The following is a 15,447-nucleotide window of genomic DNA, read 5'->3' on the forward strand; positions in this document are numbered from 1 at the left end:
TTTGGGTGTCAGGAGTGGGTTTGGGACATTAAAGTAACTCCATCTACTTCTGTCTAAGAACTTCAAGCCACCATGTCTAACATTTCCTAAGGGCTGTTGACCCACCATATCTATTTCTTTCTCAGAGCTTTGAACCAACATGTCTACTTACTTCTCAGAGTTTCAAACCACCTGGTCTAACTACGTCTCAATACATTGAGTTACCATGTATGCATATCATTGCACATTGGTTAGGTGGTTCTGCTGGGTTGGCCAAAATGCTCCCCACCTTCAGTTTCTACTGAAGAGATTCTCAGGTATTTTGATTCTGTTTCTGTTCTGCTGGGCTTCTGACCTTTTTGGTGGGAAACAATTAAGTATGGGGGCACCTCCTTGGGTGGGGGGAACAACTCAGACCCTATGACTCCAATCCTCACGCAACTGGGAGGACCAGTAGAGGAGTCAGTCAGAGATTCACTATGAGTTTAGTGCCTCGAGCATGCCATGGGGAGGTGCTCTACTGCATCACAAACTTCCCAAACCAGTTCAAGGGTGTATGTCCATAAAGGTCTGTGGTTCAGTTCGTGGGTGAACCAAACTATATTTTCCTGGTTCCATTCCAATAGGTAGCTGCTCTAGACATTCACCATGCTAACTTCAAAAATACTGTTGGACAGCATTAAATCTGATTTTTAAAATGAAACTGCTTCCAGAATCAGAGCTTCTCATTCAATATTATAATATTACAAAGTTTAGACATACAGCATTGGAGATGAAGTCGCTGAAGAAAAGCCTGCTGCATCCTATGCAAGCAACCTTCAGTGGCAGAAAGGAAATGCTCCAGCAACCCAAAAATGTGGTCCTTAAACCAACTGATACATTTCCCATGTAGTTAGGTGTACTGCTAGTATACATAGCTGCAATGGCAGGTTGACCAGTTTCTATGGACTCAGTTGTGTGTATGTTACCATTTTTTTCTTTGCATGTTCATTTAATTGTGTTTCTCTGTTAATATGGTGCTTCTGCACAAGGATAAGATTCTTAGTGACTACAACTAAAGGACCGTAGAAGCCATTGTTAGATCACAGCCTGAAACCCAACATCCTGAGTTTAATAAAGGTTTCTTAACCCAGTCTTAGGCCTGGAAACATGCCCCAGCTTGAAAGCAGCGTGCTTATACCTAAACAAACAAGACATGCAAGGACACTTGGCATTTAAAGTGACCAAAGTGAAGAAGAAAGAGATCCCAGTGTCTTCTGATGGTTTTGCTGAAGGCAAAATTTTAGCAACTTGCTATGCAAAGGTTAAAAAGCTAATTCTTCCCTATATCCCTCCTACATGATTAATAGCAGTACAGCTTTCCAGTTCCCCTTTGCTGCTTGGTAAAGCCTGTTTTTTTCAAGTAAGACAACATCAGCTTTTCTGCGCTCAGACAAAGGGCTGTGAAATCTGCAGTGCAATGTACATCAAAACTACGGTCTCCTCCATGCAGGATTACCCCACCTTGAAATCTTGATTCTGCCACATGCCAGGGCTCTGCATAGTCAAGCCCTATGTACTTAGTACACATGCTCAAATTCATAGCTCATTCTTGGCTGAATAAAAGAAATAAATATCAGGCGGCCATTCAGTACTTACAAGGAGGCCAAAGAAGCAAACAAAAAAACCATGGAGGAATCCCGCAGTGGCTACTTAGCTAGGAAGAGGATATAAATCTTACAGCCATCAAAACCTGGCTGCAGAAGGTCACCGAGGACCAAACATAAAGGAATCATAATAGAACATTTCCACGGCTTTAAGAGTTGTATGGACAGGACAATTTCCCCCAGGCGCAGCTTTTCCCATTACAGAGTTGCAGTAATGGAAACGGTCACACCCTTTGGTGGAATCTTCCCTTGCACAATTTTCTAAACATCCAAGAGCTATCGAAGGATCTGGAAAAGCAGCTCTGCAGCATCACCCGTGATATCACTAAGCAAATAACAGTTGCTTGCAGAGGAAAATTGTTCATCTTCCCGCTGTGAAAAAGCTTCACCTAATGATTTCTGCCAGTCAAGCCAATGTTAAAGGCAAAAGGGGGGTGGGGGTGGGAGGGGCACTGCTATCCTTACTCATAGTACGTCTTGGTATTTTTCCCCAGGCAGAGTTGCCACCTTTTTTTCTCAACAGAAGTTCTATGCCTTGGACATCTGTGGCAAAAAGAAATTTAAATGGGGAAACCTGGTGAGGAAATTTGCTGAAATTCTGTCCAATGGCAACTTACAGGACAAAGTACTTCTGTTAGGAAAAAAAATGTCTTTCCCCTTTCTCTGCATGACTTATAATTTTGACTTGTCACAGGTGGCCAAGGAAAGGGTGAAGGGACTGAATAGTGTGTGATGGGAAAGAAGGTGAAGTGGCAGCATTGCCATGCCTCCTTGCCTTCAGCACTTCCTAAGCACACACTCCTACCTAAGAAACACTTTCTCAGTTCCATTTGGGAAAATTTTTCAAAGTTTCTCCATTGAAGATTTGCAGTCCTTTTGATTAACTCATCATGACACCAGAAACTGAGTGCCCACATTTCAGTCCTGCTACATGCATCTTGAAATCCAGGGATATTCTACTGCTCTCTTCTAATGAATATATTCTAGTCATATGAAATTTGAATAGCATCACATGATGTCTCTTTCCACTCTGGTCTTCTGTGTCAAAGCATTATTCAGAGAGATCACATGATTGTACGAGTGGGTGGCCTTGTGACCTCTTACATAAGATTGGCTGAGTACTCAGTTTGGGCAAATTATTCTCTTAAGGTGGGACTCTGATGGATGGTATTTTTGAGGCAGAGAAAAAGTGAACACCTCCTGCAGTGTCCCCTATCTCATGATGAAAAAGACCTCTGCAGGAGAAGTGCTGAGATCCAACCTAGACTATTAGTTTGACTTGGTGTATATAGGAAGACACTTCTTTTGCCTTCCTCTTTTGTCTTGATCTTCAAAGTGCTGCATGAGCCTAGGCCGGAATCTCAGTGACTTTTCTGCTGGTTAGTATGAGGAGGACTTCAAAGACAGGTTTGCATTCCTTCCTCACCATGTTTAGGTTTGCACAAGGAAGGTTATCACAGGACCTACTGTGATCCATGCCTCTTGAAAAGTCCTTTTGTTGCTTTTGACATTTTCTCCTTAGGTTTCCTGGAATAGGCCTGCTATTATCCTTATAAATAATAGTTATTGCTGTCTGCATATACCGTGGTCAGCACAATGGGGACTTTCAACTACTATTTGGATGAGTTGCTCAGGTACTTCTGTGATTCAAATGTCAATGACTAAATTTGCACAGATAATTTTCCGTTATGCGCTGCCTTAATCCTTTTCAATCAACTTAGAAACAAGGAAACAAAAATTAGAAAGGTCACAAGGAGATGAAGTTGAGCAATTTAAAGTCTAATTATGAGAGTTTGTACTTAACTGTCATAATACAATCATATGAGTTTAAAATGCTTAAATTTGGCTGTATTCAGCGAAAAATGCTTAGTCAAGACTGCAATTCTAGAACCAGATTCCCCAAAACGTTTATGACTATGCAAGAGTTCTTAGGCTGTATGGTAGTAACATGTTGGCAATGGCCCATTCTGTCATTTGATCTCACATGATTTGAGAGCATCCCCCATTGCCCATTAATGGACTGGTCATCTGTGTAGGGTATGATGCTTCCAAAAGTCTGTGAAATGAGAGCAAAGACAGTGAGGCTAGCTGTCAGTTGGGGCCCTTGGCATGTCTGGGCACTAGTGCAAAATATCCATTACCATGGTCTATACTTAATTCTCTTAAGACCAAACATTCCTTTTATTATGCATTCGAAAGAGAGGGAGTATGTTCCCATCATGGAAAAGTAATAGCTAGGTTTGGCTGAGGCTCCCAGGTGCACATTTAGTGTATATTTTTAGATATGTGCATACTCAACCATTACAACCAATACCCTTAGCCAGCTTGTTGGCTAAGAGAGCCAGCTTGGTATAGTAGTTAGGAGTGCAGACTTCTAATCTGGCGAGCCGGGTTTGATTCTGTGCTCCCCCACATGCAACCAGCTGGGTGACTCCTTCGGGTAGAGAAAAGCAGCGTATAAGAACCAACTCTTCTTCTTCTTCTTAGCATTCTCACTGATTTATTATCATTTTCTTAAACTTCCTAGGAGCTGCACTTTGTTTATTTACTTTATTTCTATCCTGCCTTTGTTACTGACACTCAGGGTGAATTACAGAATTCAGAGAGCCAGCTTGATGCATTGGTTAAGAACAGCAACTTCTAACCTGCGGCACTGGGTTTGATTCCCCACTCCTCCACGTGCAGCTGGGTAACCTTGAGACAGTCACAGTTCTCTCAGTGCTCTCCCAGCCTCACCTACCTTACAGGGTGTCTGAAAAAGAAGAAGAAGAGTTGGTTCTTATATGCCGCTTTCCCCTACCCGAAGGAGGCTCAAAGCGGCTTACAGTCGCCTTCCCTTTCCTCTCCCCACAACAGACACCCTGTGGGGTGGGTGAGGCTGAGAGAGCGCTGATATCACTGCCCTGTCAGAACAGTTTTATCAGTGCCGTGGCGGGCCCAAGGTCACCCAGCTGGTTGCATGTGGGGGAGTGCAGAATCGAACCCGGCATGCCAGATTAGAAGTCCGCATTCCTAACCACTACACCAAACTGTCTCTCTGTTGTGCAGAAGCACCATATTAACAGAGAAACACAATGCCTTCAATGACCATTACTAGGCAAGCATAACAGTATTGTCAGCCTTCAAGCACAGTAAAAGGCAGGGCCCTATCCAGAGCTACTGGTTTTTTGAGAAAGGACTTATCAGGGCTAGGGCCAGCAATGATCACCAGGTTACTGGCTACCACACAATTTGCTCACCCAGGACTGGTGGATCAGAGATCCCCTATCCCACACAAGCCAAGGTAATGTAGTGTACTGATTAGAGTTTCAGACTAGGATCTGGGAAAGTTAGATTCAACTCTCCAGACTACTATAGAAGCTTGCAGAGTGACCTTGGGCCAATCACATTCTCAGTCTGGTGACTGGAGCTGGGAAACCAGGTCATGGTTTTCCCAGGCAGAAGGAAGGAGGGAAAGCTGAATATGGGGCGGGGGGCGGGGGCATATAAGGTTAGGGTGGGGAGAAGGAAGCAGGGAAAGGGGACAAACTAAAGGGGCTTGCAGAAAAGTGAAAGAGGAAATAGTGAGAGAAATGAGATGCTGCTTGCAGGTCCTTGTGGGCTCCCCCCTTGATATGCTCCAGTAGAAGCCAAACACATCTTCTTGTACTACCATTGCTGTGCTGTACTCTGGGAGCAAGGGCACAAAGAGAGATGCATCCTCAATGGATGTGCTTTTCAGGACTGGGACATAAGAACAGGTCTACCCTTATGCTTAATGAAGATCCTATTTCATCGAGGAAAGCAATAGACTCATGCCTCACACGACAGACCAACATATTCCAGATAGTAGAAATTTGGTTACCTGGTTTGTCATATGGAACTATCTTAAATTCAAATAAATCAATATACATTAGAATCTTCTACTTTCACCAGCTTCTGACTACCATTCTGACACATAAATCCCAGGAATGTGTTACTTTACACCAGAATGATTGAATAGTAAAAAGAGGAAAGGATGCGCAGTAAAGGGTTTAAACTACAAGTACAACAATATAGGCTAGATATCAGGAAAAACTTTTTCACAGTCAGAGTAGTTCAGCAGTGGAATAGGCTGCCTAAGGAGGTGGTGAGCTCCCCCTCACTGGCAGTCTTCAAGCAAAGGTTGGATACACACTTTTCTTGGATGCTTTAGGATGCTTAGGGCTGATCCTGCGTTGAGCAGGGGGTTGGACTAGATGGCCTGTATGGCCCTTTCAACTCTGTGATTCTGTGATTCTGTGTGTTTTATGAGAAAAAGGGGTGACTGGGGTTCACCAAGCTGTGAAGCATCATGGATGACCTCAGACTAGTGAGTAGAACTGTTGTGAAGATAATTTGGAGAGGGGTGAACCAGGTACACAGGCTTAAGCTCAGGGAGGCAAGGTAGGATAAACAGGTGATTGGGCAGATCGTAATGCTGCCATTTCTACTACTGCATTTTTCTTTTGGATTCCCATGGTTGTTAATATACCTCAAAAAGAGGCAGAGGGGGCAAAGACTCTTTGTATGGTGTCTTCAGTATGCACATTCACTTAGAATACTGTTGCTAATTTACAGTCATTTTCTTAAACTACTCAGGAGCTGTACTGCTGGTGAAAATATGGTGATGAAAATCTGCTGGTGAAAATACAAATTTGCTGGTGATCCCTGGCCTCAGAGAAATCTGACTGGCCTCAACCAGATCCAGGACCTTCTCTGCACTGGCTCCTGCCTGGTGGAATGAGCTGCTGGTCGAGAAGCGGGCCCTGATAGAGCTGATGGTGCTCTGCCACCAGGCCTATGGTTGAGGCCAGGATAAAAATAAGGACAACTGTGGGCCTCCCTCCATCTTCATCATGCCACCTTTCCCATCATAGCTCTCCAGATACAGCTGAAGAGCCCTGCATAACAAAATCTCTCACCATAGGTCAGCAAAAATGATAAAATGCCAGGGAGCTAGGGAAGGGTCTAGCAATAGCAAAGTTTTAAACGGTAATGTTTCTAATGGTTTTATGTATAAGACGCTCTGGGTCTGCATGCAGGGAGGGGCAGCCTAAAAATCAAAATTGAAATATAATAATAATACTAATAATACTAATAATACTAATAATACTAATAATACTAATAATACTAATAATATTTATTTACTTTATTTATATCATACTCTTCTTACTGAAACTCAGGGTGGTGGATTACAGAATTTTAAAATGCAGTTATTCTAACAGAAGCCATCCAATGAGCAATAGGATTATAGAATTAGTAAAGGTATCCCCTGTGCAAGCACCGGGTCATGTCTGACACTTGAGGTGATGCCCTCTAGCGTTTTCATGGCAGACTCAATACGGGGTGGTTTGCCAGTGCCTTCCCCAGTCATTACCGTTTACCCCCCAGCAAGCTGGGTACTCATTTTACCGACCTCGGAAGGATGGAAGGCTGAGTCAACCTTGAGCCGGCTGCTGGGATTGAAATCCCAGCCTCATGGACAAAGCTCTCAGATTGCATGTCTGCTGCCTTACCGCTCTGCACCACAAGAGGCTCTTTACAGAATTAGTAGGCAATGCAAATAACAACTGACTAGAAAAGGTAGAGGGATTGCAAAGGTAGAAAACAATATGATAAAAGGAAGATGATACCTAGAATAATCATTGCACAGTTCAGTTATAAAGGCACACCTCTAGACTCTTCCATTCTACAACAATCTAGGTAGACTGGGTCAGTAAATCAGCCCTTGGAAAGGGTACTGCCTGTCAAGCTGGCCACCTCTGGGATGGGATGGGCATCTCCCCCATGTGGGCCTTGGAATCCATATTCCCCTGGCCACACAGCTTTTTGCCTGGCTAGGTGCTGCCTTCTCCAAGCTGCACAGGGCTTGAGTAGCTGCCTTGTGTGAGAGCTAGCTTTCTATGCAAACCTCTTCCCCATTGGGCTGGCCCTGGTCAGGTGTGAGGGAAGGCATGAAACAAGATCAGGAGATGTCCCAGTGGTTACAATGAGAAATCTACTCCTGGTTACAGTTTTATAAAAATGGCTTCCTGAACATTTTTGCGGAATGATGGAAGTGCGGGGACCTTCCTGACCTCTCCAGGCAGGGTGGTCCACCACAGATAATACACATCTTAGTGATTTGCAGGGTGGCACTTTCAGAAGGCTTTGCTCAGATGAGCAAAGTTGTCATTTTGTGGCTTCCTAAACATGTATGTAATTGCCACTTAAAATGGCACAGGGTTAGAAGCAACTCCTTTTTGAAATATACCCAGAGATCATGAGAAGTAAGTATAATTTGTGCTTCACTTTGCACTATAGAGCTTGACCAGAACTGCAGGAATGCCCTGGTAGATTCCTTTCCCCATGTATGCCCCTATGCCCTTGCCAACCACATCACCAGTATCTGCAAAAATAGTTTATCATACATACTGATGGAGACCCGAAGGGGCTGAAGGACCTTTTGTGGCAGCATAGTTTGTATCAAGTTTGGGAAATACTGTTGAGTTTACACTCCTGTCTTCATAACTATTTTGATATTGTGGATAATGTTCTTTTAACATTTTAACAGGATTTTAAGGGTTACTCTGTTTTATCATTTTATTTGTAAACCACTTCCAGACATCATCTGTCGAGACGGTGGGGTATAAATCTAAAAATAAATAAGAACTGTGATTTCCAGAGGAGGCAAAACCCCAGATATAACTGACTGGATAATAATGATTAAGAAAGGACATTCTTATGAAAAGCAAATATGGCACATTCTTTGAAAAGGAAGATATTAAATACTGAAAGCAAAGAGGTCAGTAATTAGGACTCATTGCTTTTAGCCAAGCTTATGCTACATTATATCCTTGTATGGAAGAAAGGATGGAACTGTGGGTACAGATGTAACTTACAATTTACACAGTCCAACGTCCAGTCTTTGAGCCACTGTTTACTTTGGGAATTTGGCTGAACAATGTTTGCATTAGAGATTTAGTTTCTCCATTAAATTAGCATTTGATGTACCAGACAGTCACAGGACTTCTACTGGTTCAGGTAATTATAGAAAGATTAAAACAACTAGCTTCTGTAGGAAAATAGAATTTTAGAAAATAATATATCTTCTGTACTGCAGAAAATTCATTTTAGATTATGAATTAATCCATTGTATTTGGTGTCAATGGCTATATTTAATTTTTGTTTACATACTTTTGTATATATACATCACTCATAATATTCCTTTCTCCCTTCAACAGTAAACAGTATATGGGAAACCTGATCCTTTGCATGTGTATTCAGAAACAGGTATCCCTGTGTTCATGAGAATTGCTGCAAAATAAGCATCTATAGACCTACAGCTATATAGTTCTTACATGGTTTCCATTCACTTTGAGGGTGCACAAGAGAATCCTCATTGGATTGTGTCCTTTTTTTTGTTTGGTGTCAATGAATAACTCCATTTTTGGTATGACAAAAAGTTTTGTCCTTCTCGTTTCCCTACAAAGCATTGGCTCAGTACCTTTTCCTTGACTACAATTTCCATATAGAACATAGAGCATTAGGCTTTATTTTAGCATATTACTAGAGCTAGCCTCAGTTCAACATCAGTAATGTTCATTCAAGTCACTAGTTATGTCATTGGCAATATTTAATAAGTTCCCATAATACTAATTCAGTCACATTCTACACTGTAAACATTGCATGTTAGCTGCTGGGGAAATAGTCAGATTTCTCCAGCAAAAAAAACTGAAATTTCTTGCCCTGTGAAGGAAGATCTACCTTGAGGAAAGATGTTTACATCTTGCCTAATAGCTGAGTAACATCTGTGCAATTATTATGCAAGACTATTCTTGTCAAGAAAAACAGACAGAACACTGGGAAATGCTCATTTCCCCCTATCAATTGTGTCCCAAGGAAAATGGCCTGGCTTGTTCATAATAATAACAACTATGCTTTTAACACCAGTATTGCCGTTCAATATACATGGGTCTTTATATTATAGTAATGGTAATGGTATAGCCTGATCTTGTCAGACCTCAGAGTCTAAGCAAGTTCAGTACTTGGATGGGAGACCACCAAGGGAGACTTTGCAGAGGAAGGCAATGACAAACCACTTCTGCTTAACCATTTGTCTCGAAAACTCTATGGAGTTGCCATAAGTTAGCTATGACTTGACAGCACTTGTCACATACGTGTCATAATGGATATGCACTAAGTTTAAAAAGTAACTTGTGTTATCTCCCAAAGTGTCACATCAGCAGAAGAGAATGGACCGTTCTAGTGGGAGGGAGGAATCCTTGCAGGGTACCTTCTGAGTAGCAGCAATAGTAGAAGGTAATACTGGTGGAGGAAATATAACAGACCATGGCAGCAACACAGAGATACCATTCAGACTTCCTAGCAATGTAACTATCATGCAAGTTTATGTCCCAACTGCAGGTGCTGATGAGGAGGAAATTGAAACTGATGACCCACACTTTTCTTTTCCTTCCATTGTCATTCCTTTGTACCCCCTTGATTTTTAAGGATGTGTCTCTAGCAACCAAGATTATCCATACTACAGTAGTTCTCATTACTAAGTAGGGGTATGAAAGTTGGACAACAAAGAAAGCTGACAGGAAGAAAATTTAGTTCATTTGAAACGTGGTGTTTGAGAAGATGTTTATGGATATTGTGGACTGCCAAAAAGTCAAAAGTTGAGTTTAGATCAAATCAAACTTGAACTCTCCTTAAAAGCTAAAAAAGTTTTTAAGTTATCGTGCTTTGGTCACATTATATGAAGACTCATTGGAAAACAGAATAAGAAAAGTTGAAGGCAGCAGAAATAGAGGAAGACCCAACATGAGAAGCTATGGCCCTCAGTTTATAAGACCTGAGCAAGGCTGTTAATACTAGGATATTCTGTAGCTCAGTGGTCCCCAACCTTTTTATCACTGGGGACCAGTTAACGCTTGAAAATTTTACTGAGGTCGGCGGGGAGGTAGTCTTTTGCTGAGGGACATTGCCGCTGTCTGAGCCCCTGCTCCACTTACCTTCCTGCCGGTGCCCCTGACTTCCTGCCACCCACCGGGGGGCACTGCCAGTAGCATCTGCGCAGTGCCACGCTGAGGGGGAGCCCCAGCCATGGCATATGCCGGAGAGCACCAAAGGTGAGCCGGCGGCAGAGTGGTAGGGCAGCCCCCAAGGCAGCAGCCAGGGAGGAGGATGAGAAGGAGCTGCGGCCTGGTACTCACTGATCTACGGACCGGTACTGGTCATCAGACCGGGGGTTGGGGACCACGGCTGTAGATCATAATTTATAGCATCACCATACGTCAGAAGCAACTTAATGACACTTACATACTAGATATATTCCCAGCATTTAAGACTTCTCACCCTTTCTTGTAGCACTGCACAAACATGCTATCTGAGAAGAGCCAAGTAGAATTCTAAGTTTCCCAAAAGTGCTGTATTATTAGCACTTACTGATCAGTATCCACCAAATTAAATATTGTGGGTCCCAGGCTGCAAGCCATGACCAAAGGGCCCCAAGTTCCTTGGCTTTTGCCCTTTGGCTCACACCTCCGGCCTCTCCTGGACTAAATACCTGCAGAAATAAGAGAAAAATTCAGCCTACAATACATGTATGATTGGCCTATTCACAAATGCTAGTAATCACCTGATATGTCATCTAGAGGTAACCAATGCTTACTTTCAAGTATGTGTGATTAAAATCTTTCTTTGAGACTCTTTCTGAGTAGGAATCCCCCCCCCCCCACACACACACACACAAATGGAAAGCAGGGAAGCCTCCGCATTTAAAGGCAATGTGCACACAAGCTTAATAAACACGATTCATGGGTTTCCTAGGGCTTCCCCCTTTTAAAACTAAATCTCCTTTGATTTGATTCAAAGGGTGAAAGGGGCTGGGGTCTGCAGCTATTTATTTCTTAATTTATTAAAAACATTAATACCCTGCCTTTTGTTAGGGTTCAAGAGGCAGCATGGCAGGGATGGGAAACTACGTTTCTGGGCAGCGATAGTCCAGTGCAGATGCCTGTGCACAATGTTTGTGTGGCTGTGTGATAGGGCAATGGGTGGGGGGTAGGAATGGCAGCTGGAAAAGGCAGGTGCATGATTTCACATTCCCATAGAACCTCAAAGAGCCAGTGTGGTGGTGTAATTTATTGGATTAGACTTCAGAAGGTCCAGGTTCAAATCCTCATTCAGTCATAAAACTTGCTATCCCATTAATGTCACAGGGAACATGCTTCTTTACTGGTGGTACATGTGTACATCTGTTTGTGAGAACGAACACACTTTATAAATGAAACTGGGAACTAGTACCTGGGTGCACATGCATGTACAGGTGTATGTGCACAGAATCTAGTACAAAGATTACTCGATGCACATATGAAGAAAAACCCAGTGTATTCTATACATAGACTGCATGTGTATTCCCAGTAACTCATGAACAGGGCTACTGAATAACAGGATCCAGCTACTATATCTCAGCTATATGGGTTGCTGAGGATAAGCACTGAGATGGGAACCTGTATACTGCTGGGAACTCCCAGAAGAAAGGGCAGGATTAATAGGCGACAATGACTGTATAGCCCAATTCTGGGAAAAGGTATGCCAGAGCGAGCAAGCAGACAAAGACCTGCGGACACAAGGTTTGATAATATACAAAAGTCATGATACTCTGCCACTCTGGCAGGGAATATGGAGAGAGACCTCTCTGGCTTTCTGTAGGGACTTGGGAGGGGGCATTAAAGGAATGGAAAAGAGTTTCCATCCATTTAAAAAAAAGAGACTGGTGCATTAGTGCATTCCAATCTGATCAGTATGTATGCTTCTGTATATGCCAGTTTCCCACCTATATATGGACAAAATAGCACTCCTTTGACTCCTAGGAGGACTTTTAAATAAAGCGGCCAAATTCTAGAAAGGGCTAGTCCACGCATTTCTTTAGTAACCCAAAGTATACACGCTGCAGAAGGCTGAGGTGCTGTTTTCCTTCTTTTTGCAACCGCGTTAAGCACTAGCTGGCAGCATTTGTGCAGTTCCGCGGCCTGGTGGGCAGCAACATAGTGGGCGGGAAAAAAAACAGCAGATACTCTCCCCCCTTCCCAGCTCCCTCTCTCCCAAGCATCGGTGTTTAATAACTGCCTGCCGCATCCACACAAGCCGCCCCCACCCCACCCCACCCCACCCCACCCCACGCGCCGCATTCCTCGCTGGGACTCAGTAGATCCCCGCCGAATTTTGTCCCCTCCCTCTGTTTCCGCGGGGAGGGTCACACAAGAGCAGACGCTTGCGGGGACCTGCACGGGCGTCGTTCATCTCCCTTTCTCCCCCTTAAAAAGAAACCGCCGGCAGGGCCGTGCCTGTCGACTGCGAAACCACCTTAAGAGAGGCCCTCCTCCTTTCCGGGGGGGGGGGTGGTTCTGGCAGGCGTTGCCATGACAAGCATTTTCTTAAGCCCTCGCTGCTTCAAGCAGGAGGGACTCAACTTGTAAAAGGCTGGATTTGAAAAAAGTGGCCGGGGAGCAGAGGGGGGTGGCGAATCTCAGAGGGACCCCACGCTTCTGCCGGTGATTCCTTGCGAGCTGCGCAGAGTTCTTAAGAAACCCCCGAGCCCTGCAGGAGAAGCGGACTCTTTTTTTGGGTTTCGCCCCCGCTCTCTGCTCGCTCTAAACTTCGGGGAGCTCGAAAGCGGAGGCCGTGCGGGGCCCGAAACGAAGGCGCTCCGAGGCTTCCCGGCCGCCCGCCCTCCTTCCCTCCCAGTCGCCCTCCCTCCCATGGAAGTGCGGGGGGCTTCCCCAGCCTGCGGAAGACCGGGGTTCTGGAGGAGGCGGAAAAGCAGCCGGAGCAGCAGCCGCCGCCGCCGCGCATGAGTTGCCTCCGTCGCGCCAAGCCCTTGCTTCGCCCGCTCGGTTTTCTTTCTCCACGCTGGGCTCTGCGCAGAGGGAGCCGCGCCAACCAAACCCGAGCCGCGAAGTTGGAGCGGCGGGGCTGGTGCTCGTGTCAGCCCGCCGGTCTGGGAGAACCCGTCGTGTCTTCCGAGCGCCCGCTGGAGAGACAAAAGTAAGCCGGCTTTCCTGTCCCCTCGCCGTCGCCCTTCCTGTTCCAGGGCAGGACCCAGCTCGCTCTTTCTCAGGGCCCGGCGCGATGGGACTCCCCCCTCCTTCCCTTCCCTTCCCTTCCCCGGCTGAAGAATACGCCGGGAACGGAAAACTGTTGCAGACATATTTTCCGTGCCTGTTTCTTGTGCTAATTCGATAAGAGCAAACTTGAGAAAAAGGCAGATTTGGGCGGGGTGAACTGGAGCGGAGTCTCTCGGCTTGCTCGAGAATCCGGGCGACCGACAAATATTTGCCTGCAGTACTCTGGGGCCGCTTTCTTTTTGGCTCGCGAAAAGCAGCCCCGCGAAGGGGAGCGCTTCGGGGTTGGTTTTTGTTCCCCCTCTCCCCCAGCTATAATTAGCCGTGGAAAATTCAGGGAGTTCCTTGCGTCCACTTGGAATGATTCATAAAAGAAAGGACGAATATTTTTGTCTGAAGGGAAGGAACGAATTCTCTGGGTGGCTGGGCTGTGAAGTCGAAGTTGAATGCCTGCTTCTCCCCCCACCCCCTCTCCTCCGGTTTTGTTTTGGTAACGCTGTCTACAACAGTAATGCGGCTGCTTGGTGAGGTTTTGTGGCGTTCGGTGTTGTCATTTGTCCGTGCTGTGAGATTTTCAAACGATGTGTTGTTTTTTTTTCCCTCCTGCTTTTCGTCACATAAAAGAAATCCTGGGTGGGAGCGTAGCGTGTCCTTGTAGGTTTCATCTTCCTGGCTCGCCGTTTTAACTCTGCAGCTCCAATATTGCAACACTTCTGTGTTAGCCAAGGTGGTTGGGGGAGGAGAGCCGGATTCCTAGGCGAATAGCCGAGCCAGGGCGTGGGGATGGATTTGTAAAACGGAACGGGGGTGGCTGAGAGCCCTGAGGGGGGTGGGGAGTCTCTAAGGCTGCTCCTCTGGCTAGTAAGTAGTAAAGCACGCGGGGCTAAGGCGTGTGCGTCTTGCCTGGGCTGTCTGCGGACACTGGCGTTTCAAGGACAGCGCGGATCCCATCGCGGATCCCACTCCTCTGCGTGTTTAATTAATCTGCAGCCCGATTGATTTTCTTGAAGGGGCGCGTGTGCCATTTAATGTGCTCGAGTGTTTCGCGTGCTGCGTCCAGCCTCTTGGGCTTTAGCACAGTAACCTGATTATTTACCGGTCGGGAGCACAATACTGGGTCTGTGTGTCATCCAGGGCTGGTTCGACGTTCCATTGGAAAAGGGGGAGCTCGATCGCTCTCTCCCCACCTCCTGTCGCAGCAAGGTCCCCCTTCTCTGAGCTGACAAATAAACCGTTGGCTGCCAGACGGACAGATGCAGAAGAGGGAGGAAGCTTGAGACATGCCAGCTAAGCGGTCGCCTCCAAGGGGCGCGGCAGGATGGGGAAAGGAAGCCCGCCCGCCCTCTTTCCCACCGAGGCCTTGCTCGCGCTAAGCCCGAGTACGGGGGACAGAGAGAGCTCTGCGCGGTTGGGCAAGGCGGGAGGAGAAGCGGGGCGTGCGGAGGAATGCTCCGCAACTGCAGCGGCCGGCCGGCCGGCGAGGGAGGGGGCTTCTCCCCAGGGGTGGGAATGGAGGAGTGCGACGCCGCCTCCTTAGGGCGCCGGTTGTCCGAAGGGGGTAGGGTCAGATGCCGATGAGACCCCCTCATGGGTGCCTCTGGGGCGCTGGGAGCAAATGGGGGCAATGCCCACATACCTCAAGCAGGTGGGAAGAAAGAAGTCAAAGAAAGGCCATGATGCTGGGACTTGTTCTGCTGCTAATGTGCCCC

The 15,447-nt window shown here is 45.8% G+C and overlaps 1 protein-coding gene across 7 annotated transcripts in view; it reads left to right on the forward strand.

The window, feature by feature from the left end:
* The first annotated feature begins 13,032 nt into the window (after positions 1 to 13,032).
* ATP2B4 (ATPase plasma membrane Ca2+ transporting 4) overlaps positions 13,033 to 15,447 on the forward strand; it is a 193,577-nt gene continuing 191,162 nt past the window's right edge. For 2 of the 7 annotated variants that reach the window (XM_077334619.1, XM_077334617.1), the window contains exon 1: positions 13,033 to 13,661. The gene's annotated coding sequence lies outside the window, so the exon portion shown is untranslated. Of the gene's footprint in view, positions 13,662 to 14,243; positions 14,263 to 15,447 lie in introns of those variants that run through there. The other 5 variants (XM_077334615.1, XM_077334616.1, XR_013230447.1 and 2 more) reach the window with 3 other exon arrangements.

This window comes from Paroedura picta, chromosome 4 (assembly GCF_049243985.1).
Source record: "Paroedura picta isolate Pp20150507F chromosome 4, Ppicta_v3.0, whole genome shotgun sequence".
NCBI classification, from domain to species: Eukaryota; Metazoa; Chordata; class Lepidosauria; order Squamata; family Gekkonidae; genus Paroedura; species Paroedura picta.